Raw genomic sequence first — 20,130 nt, 5'->3', positions numbered from 1 at the left:
TGAGGCTCACTACGCCCTGACTGCAAAGGAGATACCAGCAGCACACGAGGGGGTGCAAGCCACGTCAGAAATCTTTAATACAAAAGCCCAGCTCCGCTTGGCACCGTGACTACCTGTGCTGTGCTGGGTGGTCAAAGGACAGGATCTGCTCTTGCTGCGGAGCAATGATTCGAGACACCCCTCTGAGGCTCTCCATCCCCCTCTCAAATTTCAGCAGCGCTGTATTTGCTTCAAAACCCACTGGCCACCCCCAGCATCGCATGGCGCTGCCGATTTGCCCTAAAGGCCTGGGGACGGCACAGCAAAGGTGCCGGCAGCCTTGCAAGGCAGCAGCCGGAGCTGGAATGCACCGAGGGCCCCCGGGGACACGATCTTCCACTCAGCTCTTCCTCTGCGGGATCCAAAATAACAAACAAGAAGGAGCCTTTGGCCATTGTTTTTCGGGGAAGGGGGGTGATGGGGAGAGGGCACGCGGCGCAGCCTGCCAGAAGGCATGGCTGAGCTAAGGAAGTCCTGCCTGGGCTTTGGTGTATCCGCTCCTCTCCAGGAGGGGCGGGGGGAGGCAGGAAGGAGAGAAAATAGAGAACAAATGATCATATAACCCTTGAGAGAAACCTGTCTGCTCTCAGAGAGTGTATTTAGCTCAAGCATGCAGCGCCTCTTGCTATACAAAAGAAAAAGAGGAAAGAAAACCCCGCCAGTTCTTCCGTTACCATGTTCTACCACCAAAAAAAAATGGGAGGAAACAGATGTTAAGCTCTCCACCATCAGGAAATTATCTCTTTCATGAGGGTACAGTTACTTCAGTGTATTTAGGTCAAATAAATAGGGAGAGAATCGTGACTTCACCCCCTTTCTCTTTATGTGCCTGCAAGGCATTTCAGCCTCTTTTCGGTGCTGCTCTGAAGGACCAACCACAAAGCCACAAAATCCACTCTTTGCAGCGCACTCCCAAGTGATGCAGGCAGGAGCCAGCCACGCTCCAGCCCCTGCCCGCCCACCAGATCCCCACCAGCAGATCCCCAGCTCACAGCCACCACACCATGACCTGCTGCAGCCCCTGCAGAAATTCAGCATCTTCTGTTTACGGGACAAGAAGGACGGTTTGCTGCCGGGCTTCGGCCAGGCATGGCAGTACTGCAAGCTTCCATATTATTTTTTTTTTTTTTTTTAAATAGAGGTGGAAGAAGCACAGAGAAGAGGCTTGGGTGAAACATCTGCAAAAGGGATCTCCAGGCCATTAGCAAGCGCAGTTACAGCTTTCCGGTGCTGGGCTCCCTGAGGAGCGCTGAGCCAGTGCCCATAGGAAGCGACCATAGAATTTAACCAGCATTTTACATGCTCTGCAAAATACGTTACACAGGAAGTTAAACCCCCTCATTAGGAGCAGGAGGCAGACGGGAGAGCAGTTTGAATCCCTTTCCAGTCGGGAGTGGACAGACCTTACACCAAAGCACTGAGTTTTCAGTGGCAGAAGGGAATCTGCAGCAACGGTCTCAGTTCATCACCGAGGGCAGCCCACCAGACAAGTGGCAAACACGCCGCTTTCCCTGTGGCAGTGTGCATCTGCCCCCGCACAGTCTTCCCTGCTTTAAGCCAAAGCTTTTACAGTACTGAATCCGCGTTTGTGTTTCTGCTAATTCAGTATTCACCGGGCAGACGGATGGATGCACAGACAGATAGCTCCATCCCTGTGTTCATAAGGACGGAACTCAAAATTTCGGTTTGAGTAAATCAGTTCACTCATGTATAATTTAAACATTACTTCCTTCCCATTTTGGGGAGCTCTAGTCTGTGCGATGGCTAAACACAATGAAATTAGAGCGGGAGACTCATTTTGCCTGCAGCCGAGGGAGAGGCAGAGCTGCTCAACTGCATCTGTCAGACAAACTGGGCTTGTGCTGGTGCTGCCAGGGGAGGGACCAGCTCACTGTGAGCACGAGTGGCTCCACACTTGGGGCTCAGTGGGCCTGATGAAACGGTGTGACAGCACGGAGAGGTGCCAGGCAGCTCACCCGGGTACCAGCACGTGGCTCTGCATCACGCCGAGCCCCAAAACCTTCTGCCAAACCAGCAACAGCTTTATCTACGCAGTGCCCACACAGAAAAGGGGAGAGTGCCATCACCTAGCTCCTCATGCAAAGCTGAGCAGGGGGAAAATCGAGAATAAACCCCATGTTAACTGGAATCAAAAGAAGAAGATGTAACAGATTAGTTCCTAGCAAAGCTGAAATTCAGAGCAAGGCTCTGCACAGAGCCAGGCGGCTTTGGCATTGTACCTCTCGCTGAATGTTTCTCCAGACTCGCACAGCTGACCCATGAATTGCAGATGAAAATACACCCTTTACCCATTTAACCATCCCTTGCATGTGCCTTCATATTTTCATAAGCCCTTTTTTGCAATTCTAAATTCTTTTGCTATACAGAAAATACAACTAAGGTGAATTGATCCAGAAGGATACTTTCGCTACTGACACCCAGGATTCACAGGGACCCCCAACAAAATGAGGGAGCCAGAAAAAGTAGTCATCTTCCAGAACAAGGTCATGTTTTCATGAATGATAGCTGTTTCCCCAGTCTTCTCAGTTATTTGGCACTGACTGTCTCCAGCACAATGCAGAAATATCTGCCATTACATGTAGATTATTTCAGTTGTTCAGTAGTTAGTTGAAAGTAGTTAATTATACGTAAGAACATTTAATTATTATCCAGTAGCAGATGGAGGTACTCTAATGCCACAGTGATGAGCTAAAACATAACAGTACAGGCAGATTCAGGGGTCTACACCCATACACACCCCATTGCCCTTAGCTGACCAACATCAAGCCGCTGGCTGCCATCCTCCCTGAGGATGCTCGGAGGCAACGACTTCATGATGCTTGTGACATTACTTTGCATTCCCAATTAGCCAATTTCGCAGAGATGCCTCAGGAACTGTACAAATGTGACATCTCTCCGCCAATCGACCCCTTAAAAATCCTTCCCTTCTCCAAAAATCCGTAAGGAAAAAAGCACGGCTGCCCATAGTCTGAACATCAGAACAGAAATCAGGAGCCAGTGTTTAATTGTTTATATCTTGAGACAAAGATAGTGTCTAAATAATTGTCTATTGTATCCCAGAGACAGTACAGGAAAGCTCTTCCCCTAGCAGGGAGCCTACAGGTCACACATGCTTCTGCCATAACATTTGCTATAAATAATCTTCGGTTGAGCAGAGGTTTGCACTAGTTACAAAGCAGAGTAAGGCAGGCACCGTGCTCCTATCGGTTTCAGCCATTAGCTCTCCCCAGAGAGTGCATATCCTAACCTATTGTTCCTGCTCAAATGTTTGAAAGAATTATTTTTTCCTTGCTTCTTTTGTTTGGGGAGTTTATTTATATTTCCTCTTTGACATGGAATTACTACTAGAAAAAATAAGTGCCATCTTACAAGGCAGCTCACTGATGCCAATATTGAAATTAGGTGCAGAGGGTCACATTTGCAGATATATTGCCATAGTTACAGACCTTGCAATCTGTGTTTCTGTGTTAATGTATGTTCAGAGTATTCAGCTCAGGATCAGAAACAGAGCTGAGTGCCAATGACGGCCCCAAATTCACATGCAAAGACTGGGAGCACTTGCAGCAACCCATTGGGCTCACACATTTCCAAGAATTATTTCAGCATATTACTCAGCAACAACTTTACATTGCCCTGGCAATGTCAAAGGGCATCTCACACGTACTTAATTGCCTCCCTCTACGGCCTATTTCTAGCTCCAGACAGCTATCAAGTGACCTATTCTTTTTAGGCAGCTGTAGGGGTGGGATTTCCCCTGTGCTTCTTTCCCTCCTGCCCTTTTTCCCTATAGCAGTTTGAACAGAAACCACGGCTTCTTTCAGTTTTCTCCATCAAACAGGATAAACACATCCCCGTGTCAAAGGAGGGAAATGGAAAGGCAGCGCTGCAGGCTGGAGGGCTGGTCCCAGCTCTCATAAACACACTGCTAGGAACAAACCTGCCGCACAGCAAACCTCAACGACCAACACCTCCTTTAAACACCAACACAAGAGCAGAGGGCTGAACAGTTGGTTGCTGGTTTGCTCCCAATCCCCCAAGCACCACATTACAGAAAACCTAATTCATCAAGCAAAGCCTTTTGACTAAAAGGTATTTTCAAAGCCTTACCACCCTCTGAAATTGGTAGCAAGTCTCAGATTGGAGGCCCGGGGTATCAGGTGTACAAGTGTCTTTGCCTTCAACAGTGAATGATTGCTTTATATGTCTTTTGTACTGTTTTTGAGTAAAATCAACCCAATTTCTGGACATTCGGAGGTCTGACGTTCCAAACAGGCCAAATGACACCTGCTGTGCATTCGGTCACTGCTGCGTTCCGGGATATCCAACGTGGGAAGGCAGGTGGCCTTGCACAAAGTTGCTTTTAGGCATGTGAAAAACCTAATCTTGCGTTTCTAGAAAAGCACCGTGACAGCTGGGTGCCTGGCCTGCACTCTGGCTTGGGCTTTTCACCCCAGAGCTTTCAGGGGTCTGACACCCGCCTGCACCTTTTCCCCTCACAAGGCAGGTGTATCATCAAATCCAGGCATGCCCACCCCACCCCCAGAACCTTCAAAAGTCACAAGGTGCCTTCCAGACATGCAGGCACCTTTCTCCTGCCTTCCCCCCCTCGACAGCAACAATGAAAAATAATCTTTATTTGCATCCAGCGCCCTTACACGCTGGCCATGACCACAGGGTTAGCCCAGGCCGGCGCACGCACCGGTTGCTTCGCAGGAACTGTTGGTGGGTGATGGTTGGAGCCCGGTTTTGGTGGCAACGCTGCCGTTGCTGGAGGCGTTATCCTGCATCTGTGCAGCCCAGCTCAGCCAGAGCCGGCCCTCAAATGCACATCTCGTAACCCAAGACTTCAAAACCTTAAGTTTTGTCGATGCAAGCCTGCCTCGCCGACCCGATACAGCTACTAAAGCAAACAAGCAGCTTTTAAGCAGGTCCCCTGTCTGGACCGCCGCGCGGTCTCACCGACACAGCTTTTCCCTGCAAAAGGGGCTGTCAGCTCGCATTCCTCACGCACCGGGGCCCCGCTCGAGCCAGCCACACTCCACGGGGCGATGGCAGCGGCAGGCGGCTCTGAACAGAGGGAAGCAACATCCGATTCAATTAGCATCATTACTGATGAGCTTTTTCATCTTCTGGCCGTGCCCCCGCCATGCACCCCGGCCGCCAGGACGGGGCTGTGCATGCATAAGTGGCCACACGGTCGTGTCCCCTCTGCCTTCCCACCCTGCTCCCCTCAATGACACATTTACCCCTTTTTTAGGGTTAAAAAACCCAGCTGAGAAGAAGCAGCTAGCGATTCCCTTTACCACCATTTATGGAATGAAGCTTCAATCTTTTTTACAAGGATCTAGGGATTTTCTTCCATGTATTTGGCATCTTTTTATTTATTTTCTATATTCTGTTGAGTCTGTCCAGTAACTCCTTTTCAACGGCAAGTGAATTTATTGCTGTGGGTGGCAAGGGACTAAACAAAAACCCTAAGCAGGAAAGGACAGGACCAGTCACCCTGAAAGTGGCCGTCACATCCCCTCTGAAGGTGCACTTCCCCACCATCTGATGATCTGATCTTCCCCATCTGGATGAGCTCAGCGCACTTACATCTTTACTCGTGCTTTAAGAGCACAGAAAGTTTGGGAACGTATGCAGGCAACATCTAGATTTTGCAGGACACCGCACAGCGTGGGTATATGAACACAGCTAGCATGCAAAAAACCAACACGCTGATTTGACAGCTCATGTCACGCAAACCTAAATTCTTTAGACGCTATAGTGTTTATCTAGCACCGAGCAGAAGCGACACCCTTGTCACAGCTCTGGAAAGAACTGGACCTTCACAGCAGCAGGCCACAGCAAGCCGGGCATCAGACTGCAAATACAGTAGCACACCTCAGAAAAGACAAGCATATACATTTCTGCAAGGACACGCAATCCCCGTTGGAGGCACAGGACCAGCCCCCAGCGAGTCACGGTGCACTAGCTCGTGTTTTCTCAATGATCAGGTTCAAACCCTGCTCAGCTGGTGCAAGAGCTGCAGAAACTCCCACGCTGGTGCTCGACTTGCCCGCACAGGCAGGGCAGGGCCAGCCCTGGCTCCAGCTCACCGGCGCTGCCAGGGTTTGCAAAATCTGCTGAGTTTTCTGGATTTCATTCCCGCACTGTGTCTTTCGTTTGGCTGGAGCTAATACTCAATACGGAGGCAAAACCACCTTGGCTTACAGGCCATATGCTGGATCTTTGCTACGTGCTGACACATTTCCTTCCTGTAGTAAAACGAGCAAGCTCTCCCATACATAGGCTATATTACTCCCTTGAAATAAAAATTCTTTAAGGAGTCAATCCTTCCTATCCATCCCATTTGACAAGCATCAGAAGAGAGCTCTGAACTGTAGTCATACCCAACCACTTTGGCACACAGGCTGCAACGTCGGGATGAGGATGGCAAATATTTTGACAAGTTACCGGTCCCAGTAACAGCACATTCCCACAACAGCTGTGATTCACCGCTCACGTCAGCAGTGTGGAAAAAGTGACCCCTCCTTCCTTCAGAGGAGACAAAAGAAGTGTTTAAGTGTTTAAGAATATGGGCTTGTCCAGCAGAAAAACCAAGCAAAACTCAATTCCCTCTGAAGCCGGAGGGATCTTCCATTGACTTTATTCACTCTTGGGCTTTTTCTTGCCTTTAAACACACGCTCCCTCCTCCTTGTAGCAGCGCGCTAACGAGAGCGAAGGCCCCAGCGGATGCCATCGCTGCCATTAGCAGAACAGCCGCTATTTCACAACGGCAAGACAATTGAGAACACCCGACATCGTCAGCGTGCCAAAAATCATCTCCCTGAAAGATGCGGCAGTTGGGAAGGGTTGCAAAGAGCAGGTGGATGCTTCGGTCCCGACAGCATCGGCTGAGGGTGTGGATAGAGAAACGCACGTCGGGCAGCGACCGCTCTGCCCCGCGGCCCTCGGCGGGTGACAAAACCATGTCCAGGGAAGTTGGGAGCGAGGCAGCAAAGGAAGCGCCCGTGTACCCAATTAAACCCAATCTTTTTGATCCTCAAAGGCATACGCCCATGTTCAGTTTGTTTTCAACCCCAAAAGAAGACCGCGCTGAACTTTCCTCCCAGGCTGCACCTCCTCTAACTCCCTGCTTCCTCAGTGGCGGTTGGATGCAATAGCAGAGAAGGGGCAAAGGAAGAGATAAATGGATTAAGCATCCCGTTTGGGAGCTGGGTTATATGCTGACTGTGAAGTTCTGACCCATCGCTACAGCAGCACGGCTCCATAGCCTCCAGGGCAAGTCTGGCTGTCATTTATCCAGCTCAAAACATGGTCTCCCCACACCCTTGTAGCTAGAAATTACAATTTAAGCCACATGATGCTAAACCCCAGCTTGTTACCACCAAGACAAAGAAACAGCGTATTAACCCAGGTCTCCAAAATGTACTTTGCTGGATTCTTTGCAGAAGATCTTGTCCCAGATTGCTACTTCTCCAGAAACCCTCCTGCCCTCTCAGAAAACGCCCACAGCCTGTCCATCTCACAGACACTCCTAAGCACAGCTCCTACCCAGCCGTGTCCCAACTGCCAGGGAGGAGAGCTGCACCTTCCACATAAAAATCAGCTTACACGCTCAAATGTGTATTTAGGTGCCTGTCAAAAACTCAAATTAGGGATCTCAATATTCATTCTTGCAATGTATTGACCCTCATGCGGCAGAGGGTATATAAAGAACCAGGGAAACGCAGCACAGACGGGATTCCCCACCACCACCAGACAGACCTGCCCTCCAAAGACAACTTTATACCTAAATCTGTGGCTCCTTCCTGCTCCCACCAAGTTTTACCTCCTTTATTGAGTGCATTTGAAGACAGGCAATGCTTTTGCTTTTCTGAACAGCTCCCCAAGGTGTATCTAGCAATGGGGTCCAAGTCCCCTGGCTATAGGACTGCACAGACCCACGGAGTCGTCCCTGAAGTAAAGGTCTTCCCCCAAAAAACCTTTTTTGTGTTTTCAACTCTGTCTTATTAAACATGTTTACGTTGTAGCTGTAAATAAAGGTGAAACTTTCCAGGAATCAACGCAAGGTGCCTGGAAAGATTATAGAGTAATTATCACTCAGAAAGTTCAAGCCTGAAACCATATGAATTAGACTGCCTATATTTATTAGGGTTTACATGACATTGCCCTAATTCTTTATGGGTGCAAACCCCACTGATTACAATCAGAAGAGCGTTAAGGAGTACAAACATGCCAGCCTGGATCATGCAGGGCTTCCACATAACCCACTGGTTCCTCCTATGCTCTGGACAAGGGCAAAAGCTTCGGAGGAAGGAGGTAAGACCTTCATTAATGAGCAATTATGGAATAATCTGCGCCTTGGAGAAAATTGCTTCTAGCTGTGTCAAACACGGGTTGGTTTATGCCCTGAAATGCATTTACTTGCTTCTCTTTTACACAAATATTTCTACCTAATGCAACTTGTTATCTTCAAAAAAAAACGTATTAAAGCGCTTGGCTTTAACTTGTGACAGCCAGAAGTCCCAGAGACCAATTACAGATCAGAGAGAGGCCAGAAAGGCAATGCCTGCCCTTGGGGGTTCCTACGGGCACCGCTGTGGTATCCCGGAGAGAGCAAACATCAACCACTGAAGAGTCAGAAGCACAGATTTGGCTGCTGCTCCGGCAGATCCCTTCTGCAGGAGCCCTGTTTGCAAGCACCAACTTACTTCACGCAGCTGACAGCGTTAGACCTGGGCAGAAGGTCCGGCTGGGCGGCCCCGCTGAGGAATTCAGCTCGCTTTCCACCCGTTCAGATGTTTGCTCATCTACATCAGGCTTTCATGGGCCCCTTTTTTCTTGCCTCCCCAACGCGCCTCCTTTGCTGCCGGCAGCGGGAAGCGCTCTGCACCATCCCCGTACCAACCGGGCATGAAGTTGCAGCTGGGCTAACGAGGCGATGGGAAGAGCAGGAGACCGGTGACATCGGTGTCGTCCACCATAATTAGACAGTGAAGCTGCTCAGCAGCCAAACGCTTCTTACACAAGCCCAAACGCAGGGTGTTTTTTGTTTTTGTTTTTTTTTTTTTCCTCTCCTCACAGCCGGCGTAACCGCACCAGAGACGCCGTTCCAGGCACACGTCCACCCCCAAAACCTCGCTCTCCACAGGCAAAGTGGTGACCTGGAGCCTTACTCAGAAGGGCAGCACCTCACCCTAGCGACTAACTGACTTTTTTCCTGTTTTTTCCTTCCTCTCAGCAGTCCACTCTTAGGAACGGGAGTGGAGCCTATTCAATTCAGTCAAATTAAGTGGCAAGAGCCCTCCCAGCTCCGGCGCTGCATTTGCGATTGGGAAACCTGAAACGATTCCTTTATTGTAAGCAACTGCGGCTGATCTGGTGCCGCCTGCCACGGGCCCGTGCTGGAACCCAGCAAACCTTCTTGTGGCTCTGCTTTGGGTTCAGTTCATTCACTCAAAAGGAATTAAAAGCCAAGCAGAAGGGGGTTTCAAATCCATCTTCATCCCTGTTAGAACATTCAAGGATTGACCTTAAAAATCCTCCTCTGCAGAAGTGGAAACCCACATCCAGCAGCTTTTCTGTAGCAAGGGTGTTGCCTTGCTATGAAGCTGAGAAACTTTTCCATGCAAATCACTCCCCCAGCCTGTAGAGCTTTCCAGCTATTGAAACTCCATGCCATTTTCCTAATTCTGCCAGAATTAGGTGGGAAAAGGAAGATCCTTTACTTTCCAGGGAGCACGAGGTATCCACGCAGCCCTCCGGTTGGAAGTAAAACCCACCCCCGTCGCTGCAGCGTGCAGCAGCCCCGAGAGCAGGGCACCGCTGGACCCCGCGCAGCGCCAGGAAACAAAACGGTGAGGCAACACGAAGCGTCAGCTGGAGCCACCAAATCTGAGCTGGAGGAAGTGACAAGACTCGTGGCACTCTCCCAGCTCCAGCCCAGGTCTAAGCAAAGCCCCAGGTTGTCTCATCTTCCACTTCAATTTATTTTAACACCAGCCTTGGCTTCAAGGGCAAGGTCTTTGCCATCCGCGTCTATCTCATTGGGCAACTGAAGAGATAATTCATGGGAAATATTGCCTAAAATGAACTCAATCCATTTGATTATGGAGAGACCCTTCACAGACTATACACAGATGTTCCTTTTATTGTTTAGCTAAATGTAACTTTGAAATTTAGCTAAAGGACTAAGGAAAAGTCACCCTGGGAATTGCTGCTCAGAGCTCCCAGCTTGGAGCAGGAGAGCCCCTGGGAGAAACCAGCTCCCTGCAAAAGGCTCTTATCGCTCTGCTAAGACAGGAGGAGCAATAACAGGAAGAAATTGTTTTGGCAGGACTTACACCACGTAAAGTAAACTCACCAGCTGCTGTTGTATAAAAATCTCACTGGAAAACACACGCAGCCATCATCTCCTGTGGCCGTGGAGAGCATCCCCCGGGCTGCTGTGGGCTACCACGCATCCGCCCCGGCCGTGCCCAGCTTGCCGGCATCGCCTACCCCATGGAGTCATGTGAAAATGCTCACAGGCCACCACCTTGAACCCTGCTGCATCTCCTGGCCTTCCCCGTTATCCGTGAGCAGACATTCCAAGCGCCATCACAAAGGGTCACCGAGGGACGCGGTGCGCGCTGCTCGTCTGCCGCCGGTGGCTTTTTCAGCTCCGGCGTACGGTGTGGGAATCAGAGAGCGAAGGTTAAGGTGTGCTCGGCGGCCAGGAACGCTGCCGAACTCCCCAAAGCAGGAGGGAGGGATGGGAAGATGGTAACGGGCTCTGGGGCTCGTGCCTTTGCTTGCTGGGAAGCGCCTTTCCGGTGCAAACTCAACTCGCTGTACTGCTCAGAAACACGCTGGATGCTCTTTTCTTCCTCCTCCTCTTCCTCTCCGCTGCGCTGCCCGAGCTCAGGCAGGACCCTGGTGTCACCCTCCAGCCACCCAGCCGACAGCATCCTCTACACTAGCGCGGGCACTGCCGTGGCGAAGCCCAACACCAACCGCTTGGCCGAAGCCGAGAGTCCGGAGGCTCCGCCACCCCGCTGCTCCGGCTAGATGTGCGACTTCATACCACTCCAGCTAAAACAATTCCAGCGCTGAGGGCAGATGCTCACATTGTTTTAACACACAATAAGCACTTTTTATACCCGCGAGTGAAAGGGGGCACTTATAAACTGATCAACGGTTCTCTCAAACAACTCCCTGAGTGTACGGGAGGCCTCCGGCAGACAATGTCAACCCAGTTTCAGTGGGACGGCATCAGCTGCTGCCCCGTGCCAGCCCGGCAGAAGAGAAGCAGCAAAAGCAAATGGGTTACAACCGCTCCCAGTGTGGCTTGTTCAGCCGAGGGACACGGGCTCCCCATCCCTCTGCCAGGCACCCGCTTTGCTCCGCTCATCACCGCAGCCCTTCGGTTCGCTTTCTCGTGCCGGCGCGCAGCGGCGGCGCCCACCCCCCTTTCCAAAAATCCAGCGGCACCCTCCAACCCAAGCTGGCGACATGATACCAGGAGCGAAAGAGCCGGTGTGCATCTCCTGCTGCCTCGTCAGCCGGGTGCTAACACCCTCCCCGGCCAGTGCTAGACCCGAGGGGGCTCATCTCCTCACCCACGCACACCAAAATGCGGCAGCCAGACCCACACGAGCCTCCGGCAGCAAATTCACTCTCAGCGCAGGGCAGGTTGCTGGCAGCTCTGCCCGTGCGGGCTCTCCAGGGGTTTTCTGGGCCACCAAAAGCTCAGCTCTTGGGACACGGAGTTTGCAAAAGCCTTGGGAACTTCCACGCTTCATTCGGCCCCGGCACGTGGCGGCGGAGGAATGTCACGCGTGCGGCTTTGCTCTTTACACCTGCCCCAGTTTGGTGTTTTCCTTCTTTTGGGATGGCAGCCAAAACAGTGAGGGGGGAGCCGAGAGCCTGGGCAGGCAACCCGAGGGGTGAGCAAGAGGTCCCCGCAGCGAGGTGGAACGCAGTTCGGACAGCAAAGCTTTCAAATCCTATTGCTTCTGCCGGCGGGCAGCTCCTAGCCCAAACATTACACGTCGCCCTGCGCGAGAGGACCTGTGGTTTGCACGGGCGAGGAACGGTGTTTTGCAACTGGGATAGCACAGCCTGGGAAATACGGCTATCGCTGCCAACCATCTAAGCCACAAAGATTAGTTAAGGGGAAGGAGAAATAAAAAAAAAAAAAAAAAAAAAAAAAAGTGAAAGCAAAGCCAGGCAGCGCAGCTTTTGCTTCAGTGCTCAGATAAGAAACTGAGGCACCGACAGATTAGCAGGCGTCCTCGGTGACGCCACGAGACTGCGGCAGATGAAAACAGAGCCTGCCACGTGCTGTACCTGCCTATTTATGCCTGTGCCATCCAGGCCACGTTTTTTGGCATGTGAAAGGCAGTGCTTTGATGGGTTTCTGTATCCCCCGCACACCCACATACGCTGATTTTGCATCACTCAGCGTGCCTGCTACGCATCACCCGCAAGCAGGAGCGGGCTAAGCAGCAAGAAGCTGCAAACGGTGACGAGGGACGGTGCCCTGACCCCGGTTTCACTCCAAGTTTTCCTTAACCCTGAGGATTCCCGTAAAAAAGCCGAGCGGCAAGTTCGAGTAGAAACACAGGGATCTGGGCTAAGTGTGAACTCTGCGCAAAGCCAGCTCCGAGCTTTGCCGCTCCGCCAGCAGCCCTGGATACTCTGCAACATCCTTTTAACGCAGCGAGACATTTTAGGATGTGAGCAAGACCAAATCCTGCTCTTGCCCCAAACAATAGGCTCTGCAATAATGGTGCAACCAGAATTTCCTGTGCGGCGACGCGCGCCAGCTCCACGGGAGAAAATACCATGGGAAGGCGCTGCCACGGGAAAAACCACTTTGCAGTGCACCAGGGCAACTCCTCGAGGCTCCTGGGGACACTTTTTGCAAAAAGCAAAGCACCGCAACCAAGTCCAGGCCAGGAAGCAGGCAAAACCGCACCAGCGGCTCGAAACAGAAGCCACCCAGCCTGGGAATGGCTGTGGATAATTCATTATTGCACCGAGCCGTTTGCAACATCTGGATGCGGCTTTCTCTCACGGATATTTCACTACCCTGCAGTCCCTGTGAAAACATCCTATTCGGAGCGGGTTACGATTTGGAAAGGTTCAGTCTCAGCTCGGCTGGGATGAACCTGACACAGCATCGCCGCTTTCACAGGGTGGGAAGCTTGGGAGCGGGGCTGGCCCAGCGCATCCCTCGCGATAAAACAACTGGTCCACAGATGGTAGAGGTCCCGGCAGGAAAATAGCAGCCCTTGGCACTGCATCAGACACCGAGAGGTAGCAATCGCATTCAAAATGCTCCGGTGTTGACCTGTTGGAGCTTCCTCTGAGAATGAGGGATCAAAAGGGATTGCAATCCCAAACACAAAGAAAAGCAAATGAAAAACTCCTACAGCAAAACAGGAACCGGGTATTGCACAGCTCTGCTGGGCTTGAGGATTTGAGGAGATACAAGGGAGAATTATTAAGTGAAACAGGAAAGGACTAAACCAGCACGCTCCACACAGATACCTCCAGCACCCTGCTCAAGAGCTTTCGGTCTTTCCAGCTGACAGCACGACGCAAGAGCCACCAGCTTAAAACTACAGACACCACGTGCCTGGGCTCTGCTGCCATCCCCTCCCCGGTCCAGGGACCTCTGGCCCTTCTCAGCCACAGAAGATGCAACGTTCAGCATGGGACACAGGGTAGAGGACCACCCTCACCCACTCAACGTGTTTCTAACACCTCCTCGTTACCAGCTCTCTAGCTCTGCCGTGGCGCTTGTCATCAAACGCTGGTGTCATTCATTTTTCTATGATCTTTTCCAAAGCGGGGCAAAAAACACGTCTATGAGTTTTTTCGGCCCTAAAGTTACTTATCTGCCTAAAAGTATTAGATCGGGTTTGCATGGCAAGGTTTGGTAGTGGGGGGGCTGCCAGGGGGGCTTCTGTGAGAAGCTGCCAGAAGCTTCCCCCATGTCCAACAGAGCCCACGCCAGCCAGCTCCGAGATGATCCTGCCGCTAGCCAAGGCTGAGCCCAGCAGGGATGGTGGTAGCCCCCCTCTGGGATAATGTATTTAAAAAAGGGAGCAAAAAAAAAAAAAAAAAAAAAAAAATCTGTGGGGCAACAGCAGCCAGGAGAGAGGAGTGAGAATATGTGAGAGAAACAGCCCTGCAGACACCAAAGTTGGTGAAGAACGAGGGGAGGAGGTGCTCCAGGCGCCGGAGCAGATTCCCCTTCAGCCTGTGATGAAGACCACGGTGAGGCAGGCTGTGCCCTGCAACCCAGGGAGGTCCATGGGGTAGCAGATATCCGCCTGCAGCCCGCGGAGATTAAGGGTGGAGCAGATGCCCACCTGCACCCAGAGAGGTCCCCACGCCGGAGCAGGGGGGTGCCCAGAGGAGGCTGGGACCCCGTGAAGAGCCCACGCTGGAGCACGTTCACTGGTAGGACTTGTGACGCCGTGGGGGACCCACGCTGGAGCAGTTCGGGAAGAACTGCAGCCCGTGGGAAGGACCCACGTTGGTGGAATTCATGGAGGAGGGTCTGCCGTGGGAGGGAGCCCACGCTGGAGCTGGGGAAGAGTGTGAGGAGGAGGGAGAGGCAGAGACAACGTGTGATAAACTGACCCCAACCCCCATTCCCCGGCCCCCTGCGCTGCTCGGGGGGAGGAGGGAGAGAAATGGGGAGTGAAGTTGAGCCTGGGATAAGGGAGGGGTGGGGGGAAGATGTTTTAAGATTTAGTTTTTATTTCTCATTATCCTGCACTGATTTGATCGATGCCAAATTAAACCAGTTTCCCCAAGATGACTCTGTTTAGCCCATGACAGTAATTGCTGAGTGATCTCCCTGTCTCTATCTCCACCCACGGGCCTTTAATTATATTTTCTCTGCCCTGTCCAGCTGAGGAGGGGAGTGATAGAGCGGCTTTGGTGGGCACCTGGTGTCCAGCCAAAGTCAACCCACCACAAGTATCCATAGCAAAATATGGAAAATAGAAGCGTTGTCTTTCATGTCCAGCAGCACCTGCCCTTCCCTAGCAGCCCAGGAAGCTCAGCATTTATTTCAAGAGTAAAAAGCTCAGAAAACAGGTGATGGCACCTGAGCCTGGCTTCGCAGCGATCCCAAACGATTCGGGCTGTTTCAGGACCTCAAATGAGACCTCTTGGAACTAACACAGCTGGCCAAATTGAGTCCCTTACCGCTGGATTTAGCGCCTACAAAGCGCAAATTGTTGCAGAGCACATCGGTACGGGCTGCTAGAGACCCGGCGCTCGGGGCCTTGGCTCCAGAGCTACACTGATACACAACAAAAAGGCCAATTTCTGAGGAGAAAAACCATACACCCAGCCGTTGGCACGTTGAACAGGAGGCCGGTAAAGCAGAAACAAGTGGTTTTCACCTCATTTCTTCCACCAGCTCACCTCACTTGTCTCTGCCGTGTTCTCCCCGGCTATGAAGAGGGGATGAGCGGTGTCGCGGCCCCGTGCAGCAGCTCCCACCAGCCGAGGCTGCGGCCGAGCACCCCGAAGGGCAGGACTGCCCCCACCCCCCCCAGCCTCCCACACTAGTCAGCAGCACCTACAGCAGATAAATGTTTAAAGAAATTAAAACCTCGATCCCGAGGTGAAGGTGGGCCTCGGGGTTTGGGAGGGGGACAGAGACGATGCAGCTGGAGAGCGCGTGCTGGCTGGGACCCCAAATCCAACACACACCCCACGTAAGGAAATCAACCCCCAGAGCCCCAGCAAAGCTCCTTGGGGTTTCCACAGTGAAGGACTGGCTTTACCGGCCGTGTCTGGCTTGGGTCAGGATGAGGAACGGGCAGCTCAGCCACACGTTCAAACAAAGGGAGGCACGGAGCTGCAGGCTCCAGCTGGGCAATGCCCTCTTCCAAACAGACCAACAGTTAAAAAAAAAAATAAAATAAAACACGTGCAAAAACATTAGAGCAGCGTGAAGCTGTCAGAGCTCAACCTACAGCAAAAAAAAAAAAGCCATTTACTGGGACATAGTTGGAAAAAGCATTTTTAAGTGGCTTCATTGAAAAAAAAAAAAAAATAATCCAATGCTACTTCACAATTCCTTATTTTAACAACCATTCAGTGCCCTGCATGCTGCAGTGAGACAGGTAACTGGTCTCCCTGCACTCAGCCCTCCGCATGCAACACCCCAAAATTCATTTTCCAGCACGCAGGTGCACAATAATTTTATTACACCATTCAGGCACTGGGAAACTCTTCCCCAAGAGGCTGTGGTTTTCAGACACACATCGCTGCCTGCTTAATTATCAAGTTGAGCTCATCCTGCCCATCTCCGGTCCTGCTGAAATCCTTTACAATGTTTGCAAAATGCCCCCTTCTGGCAAATTCTAGCTCAGGTTTTCAGGTCATATTGTGTAGATGAAGAAAACCCCAGTAAATCTGTCATTTAACGGAAAATTAATGCTGCGTCCTAATGTCAGCAACGAACACAGAAATAACCTCTTCTCCACAGACAGCTATTGCGTGTTTGAGGCAAGAAGGCCAAATACAACAAACCTTAAATTAAAAAAAGCCCCACAAAAATCAAAGTTGGTGATGCTTATGCCCTGAAACATGGATGGCAAGGGGCCACCGGGCAAGACACGTGGTCAGATCCCTGGTTTACTCTATTTCCCCTCTTTTTTTACCCAAGTTATTTATGTGAGGCTTTTTTTTTTTTTTTTTAAGCAAGGCAGAGTAATTTTATTAAATCGGCTAATATTACTGCAAAAATTGGGGAAGTCTTTGAGATCACAAGATGGAAACAAGCAGCCGGGTAAACACAGTTAGGAATAACTGCTCCAAGCATAACCAGGCTGCAGTAATTAGCTGGGTGGTTTTCAGCTCCCGACCTCAGATCCTCGGGATTCCTGAGACTATTTCTGAGAGGTCTGAGTAAAAGAAGTCCAAAAGCAAACCCATTCTCAGGCTTCCCCTGGAAGTTTCACAGGAGATTGCAAGCTGAAAAGAGTAATAAAAAAAAAAAAAAAAAAAAAAAAAACAAACTCTGAACAGGATGATTGAGAGTAATGAGCGCTCAGGAAAATGAGAGGTAACGGCGGCGGGAGAGGGCAGGAGACTCCTGTGCTCGGGGAATTGGGATGGAAAGAAACAACATTTGCAATAGGTATGGGACGGACCAAAAACGGAGCAAAGGGCCAGAAAATCAACCTATTGCACCTGTGACTTGTAGCACCCAGGACCAGGAACTGCTGTTTCCAGACTCATCATCTCTAGGCAGACCTTTCCCCAGTGCTTCCAGTTGAACTCCTCAGGAGGCCGCCCCGAAGGAGACGATGCCCGTTCCCTTCCCTTGCTCGCCACGCACCGGTGTCTTCCTCCTCCCACGAGCAGCTTCTCCCCCGGCTCCTCCTGCGCGATGGCCGCAGCCCCGAGCTCCAGTTTGAGCCACGGGCTGAGTTCCCAAGCCCTGGGATGGGTCTGATTTTGCACAACAGCGAGCTCACCGCGACGGAGCAGATCCCCAGGCCGCGCAGCCACCCCTCCTGCCCAGTGTCCCCACCGCAACGGGCACCTCAGCCACTGGTGACACCGGAGGACACGAGGTTTTGCTCCGAGCGGCTCTCGTCGCGTAACCTCCTTGGGTAACGCGGATGCCGGGCAGCACGGCGCACCCCTCGCCCGCCCCGACGCAACCACCCCGTCGGTTCTCCTTACAGGAATGCGTAGAAATCAAATTAATTCATTCCAGCTGTGCACGAGGGTGTGTACGGCATTCACACCGCGGGGCGGGGGTAATGAGATGGCACAGCAGAAATTTGTCACTGCTAGTCCCTGTCTTGGTCACTCGTTCAATCAAGGACCGAGTGCCGCTGGCGTGAGCCACCCTGCCAGCACCCATGAACACGAGCAGCCCAAACACCCCTCACAGCATCTCCAGCAACACATCCACCTGGACCAGGACAAGCTAACTTACTTTATAATAGACATAAATTCAGCACTTTTCCCCAAGGCCAATCAGTGAAGATACCGGGGAGGGAGGGAGCAGCATTCCATAAATATTTGATTTAAGCAGTTGCAGCGCGTTTCGATCCAGCTCGCTGCATCACAGGCTGAGGTTTTAATAACCTGTAACCAACACGGCCGCTAAGCCCCGTGCAACGCGACTTCTGCACCGCAGCCCGGCCCGATTGGAAAATGGAGCTGGGGCTGGCTTTGCCGGGAGCTGGCGTCGCTTGGGGGAAAAGTGTCGTGCCTCGTCTGATAATAAAACACGAGGGAGGAGCAGGGAGGTTATATCAGCTATTAATCCCTGTATTTTGAAATAGCTCATCTAATAAATGTTAAGGTGTAAAACAAAACCACAGAGGTGGAGATCTGAACATGGCATCTAACAGGAACCCTCCAGCCAGGCTCTGTAAACACATGAGTAAGGCTTTCTCACTGAGGTTGCCCCATCAGCTTCCCTAAGACTACCAAAACCAGCAAGGACTGAACCCTCCCAACCAAAAAACATTCACTACAGCCAACAGAAATACTCTCCTGGACTCAAGCATACTTTGAATCAGCCTGGGTGAGTAATGACCCAGTTCTTAGGTAGTTCACAAGAGTGTAAACCCGGCATAAACTCCTGAAATCTGACACATACGGTGGAAAAATAAAACCAGGCTGTGATCAGAATTGGGCCCAGCTCAACTTCAAGTTGGTACTTCCTCAGCAGCTCAAACAAAAACAAACCCAGCAACAAATGTTTCCATTTTACATTATACGGAGGTTTTTTTTTCCAAAACTGATCTGAACTTCCCGGCTTCCTGCTCATACTGGGGGGTCGGGGCGGGGGGGGGGGGGGGTGGGAGGTCTGTTCTGCAGGTACCTGCGCAGGGGGTGACACGTATTTATCTGGTCAGAATACAAAGAAAACTGATGCGACCCTCTGCCCCGAGGGGTCCGGGACCGGAGCCACTCCGCCGGTCCCAGTGCCGCTCCTGGTCCCGGTCCCAATCCCAGTGCCAGTCTCGGTCCCGGTCCCAATGCCACTGCTGGTCCCGGTCCCTGTCCCGGTCCCAATCCCAGTGCCAGTCTCGGTCCCGGTCCCAATCCCAGTGCCAGTCTCGGTCCCGGTCCCAGTGCCGCTCTTACCTCACCGCATGGCCTCGGCGCCGCACGCTAAGACGGTCCCGGGAAATAACCGCAACTCTCCGTTGGCGTCTTGAAGTTGAAATGTTAATTAAAAAAAAAAAAAAAAAACACAAAAAAAGTAAAATTTAAAAAAAAAAAAAAAAAAAAAAGAGCGACTAATGGTGCGAGCTCCTCCGGGAAAAATGAAATTTAAAAACTACAAGAAACTGGAAAAGAGGGTGCCCGTGCCCCGCACGGCCCCGTCCACCGGGATCTGCCTCCTGCCTCCCGCCGCCGGCCCGGGGAGCGCTGCCCGCCGGCCCGGGACCCCCCGGGACTCCCCCGGGACCCCCCGGCCCGGCCGAGCGCTCAGCGAGCGGCGGCGAGAGCCGCGCCGGGCCGGGCCAGGGCCGCCCCCGGGGCCGGCGGCCGCCCGCGGGCAGCGGGGCGCGGGGGGTGCCCGCCGAGGCCCGGCCCGGGCCGCGCTGCTCCGCCGCCGCGCATCCCCCGCAGCCCCGTCCCGGCGGGGCCCGCCCGGTGCTGGCCGCTGCCCCCCCCCCCCAAAAAAAAAAAAAAAAAAAAAAAAATCACAAAAATAATTTTTTTTTTTTTTTTAAATCCCAGGCCTGGATGCCAGCGGGAGCCCGGAGAGAAACTTTCTGCAGCCGGTGCGGCGAGGAGCCGGTCCCCCTTTCCCCCCCCCCCCCTCACCCCCGCCTGCGCGGCGCCGCCCCGCGCTGCGCTCCGCGGGCGCGGAGGAAGCGCTGGGGAGGCTCCGCGCCCGCCGGCAGCGCCCCGGGGGCTGCGTCCGGGTGGTTGATGCCCAGAGGGAAAACTCAGAGAGGAGGGGGGAGTTGAAGATGTTTGGGGTTTTGGGGTTTTTTTTTGTTTTGGGTTGTTTTGTTTTTTTTTTTTTTTTTTGGGGGGGGTGGTGAGGGGGGGAGATGCTGACC

General features: G+C 52.2%; 1 protein-coding gene across 1 annotated transcript in view; it reads right to left on the bottom strand.

The window, feature by feature from the left end:
• Nucleotides 1–19,300, bottom strand: part of ARHGEF9 (Cdc42 guanine nucleotide exchange factor 9) — a 222,706-nt gene extending 203,406 nt beyond the window's left edge. The window contains exon 1 of the mRNA XM_042807102.1: nucleotides 19,199–19,300. The gene's annotated coding sequence lies outside the window, so the exon portion shown is untranslated. The remainder of the gene's footprint in view (nucleotides 1–19,198) is intronic.
• Between the last annotated feature and the right edge of the window lie 830 nt (nucleotides 19,301–20,130).

The sequence above is a fragment of the Tyto alba genome, unplaced genomic scaffold (genome assembly GCF_018691265.1).
Source record: "Tyto alba isolate M040663 unplaced genomic scaffold, T.alba_DEE_v4.0 Super-Scaffold_5, whole genome shotgun sequence".
NCBI lineage: Eukaryota > Metazoa > Chordata > Aves > Strigiformes > Tytonidae > Tyto > Tyto alba.
The sequence above is the reverse complement of the archived record's forward strand: the minus strand, read 5'-3'. Positions and strand labels throughout refer to the sequence as shown.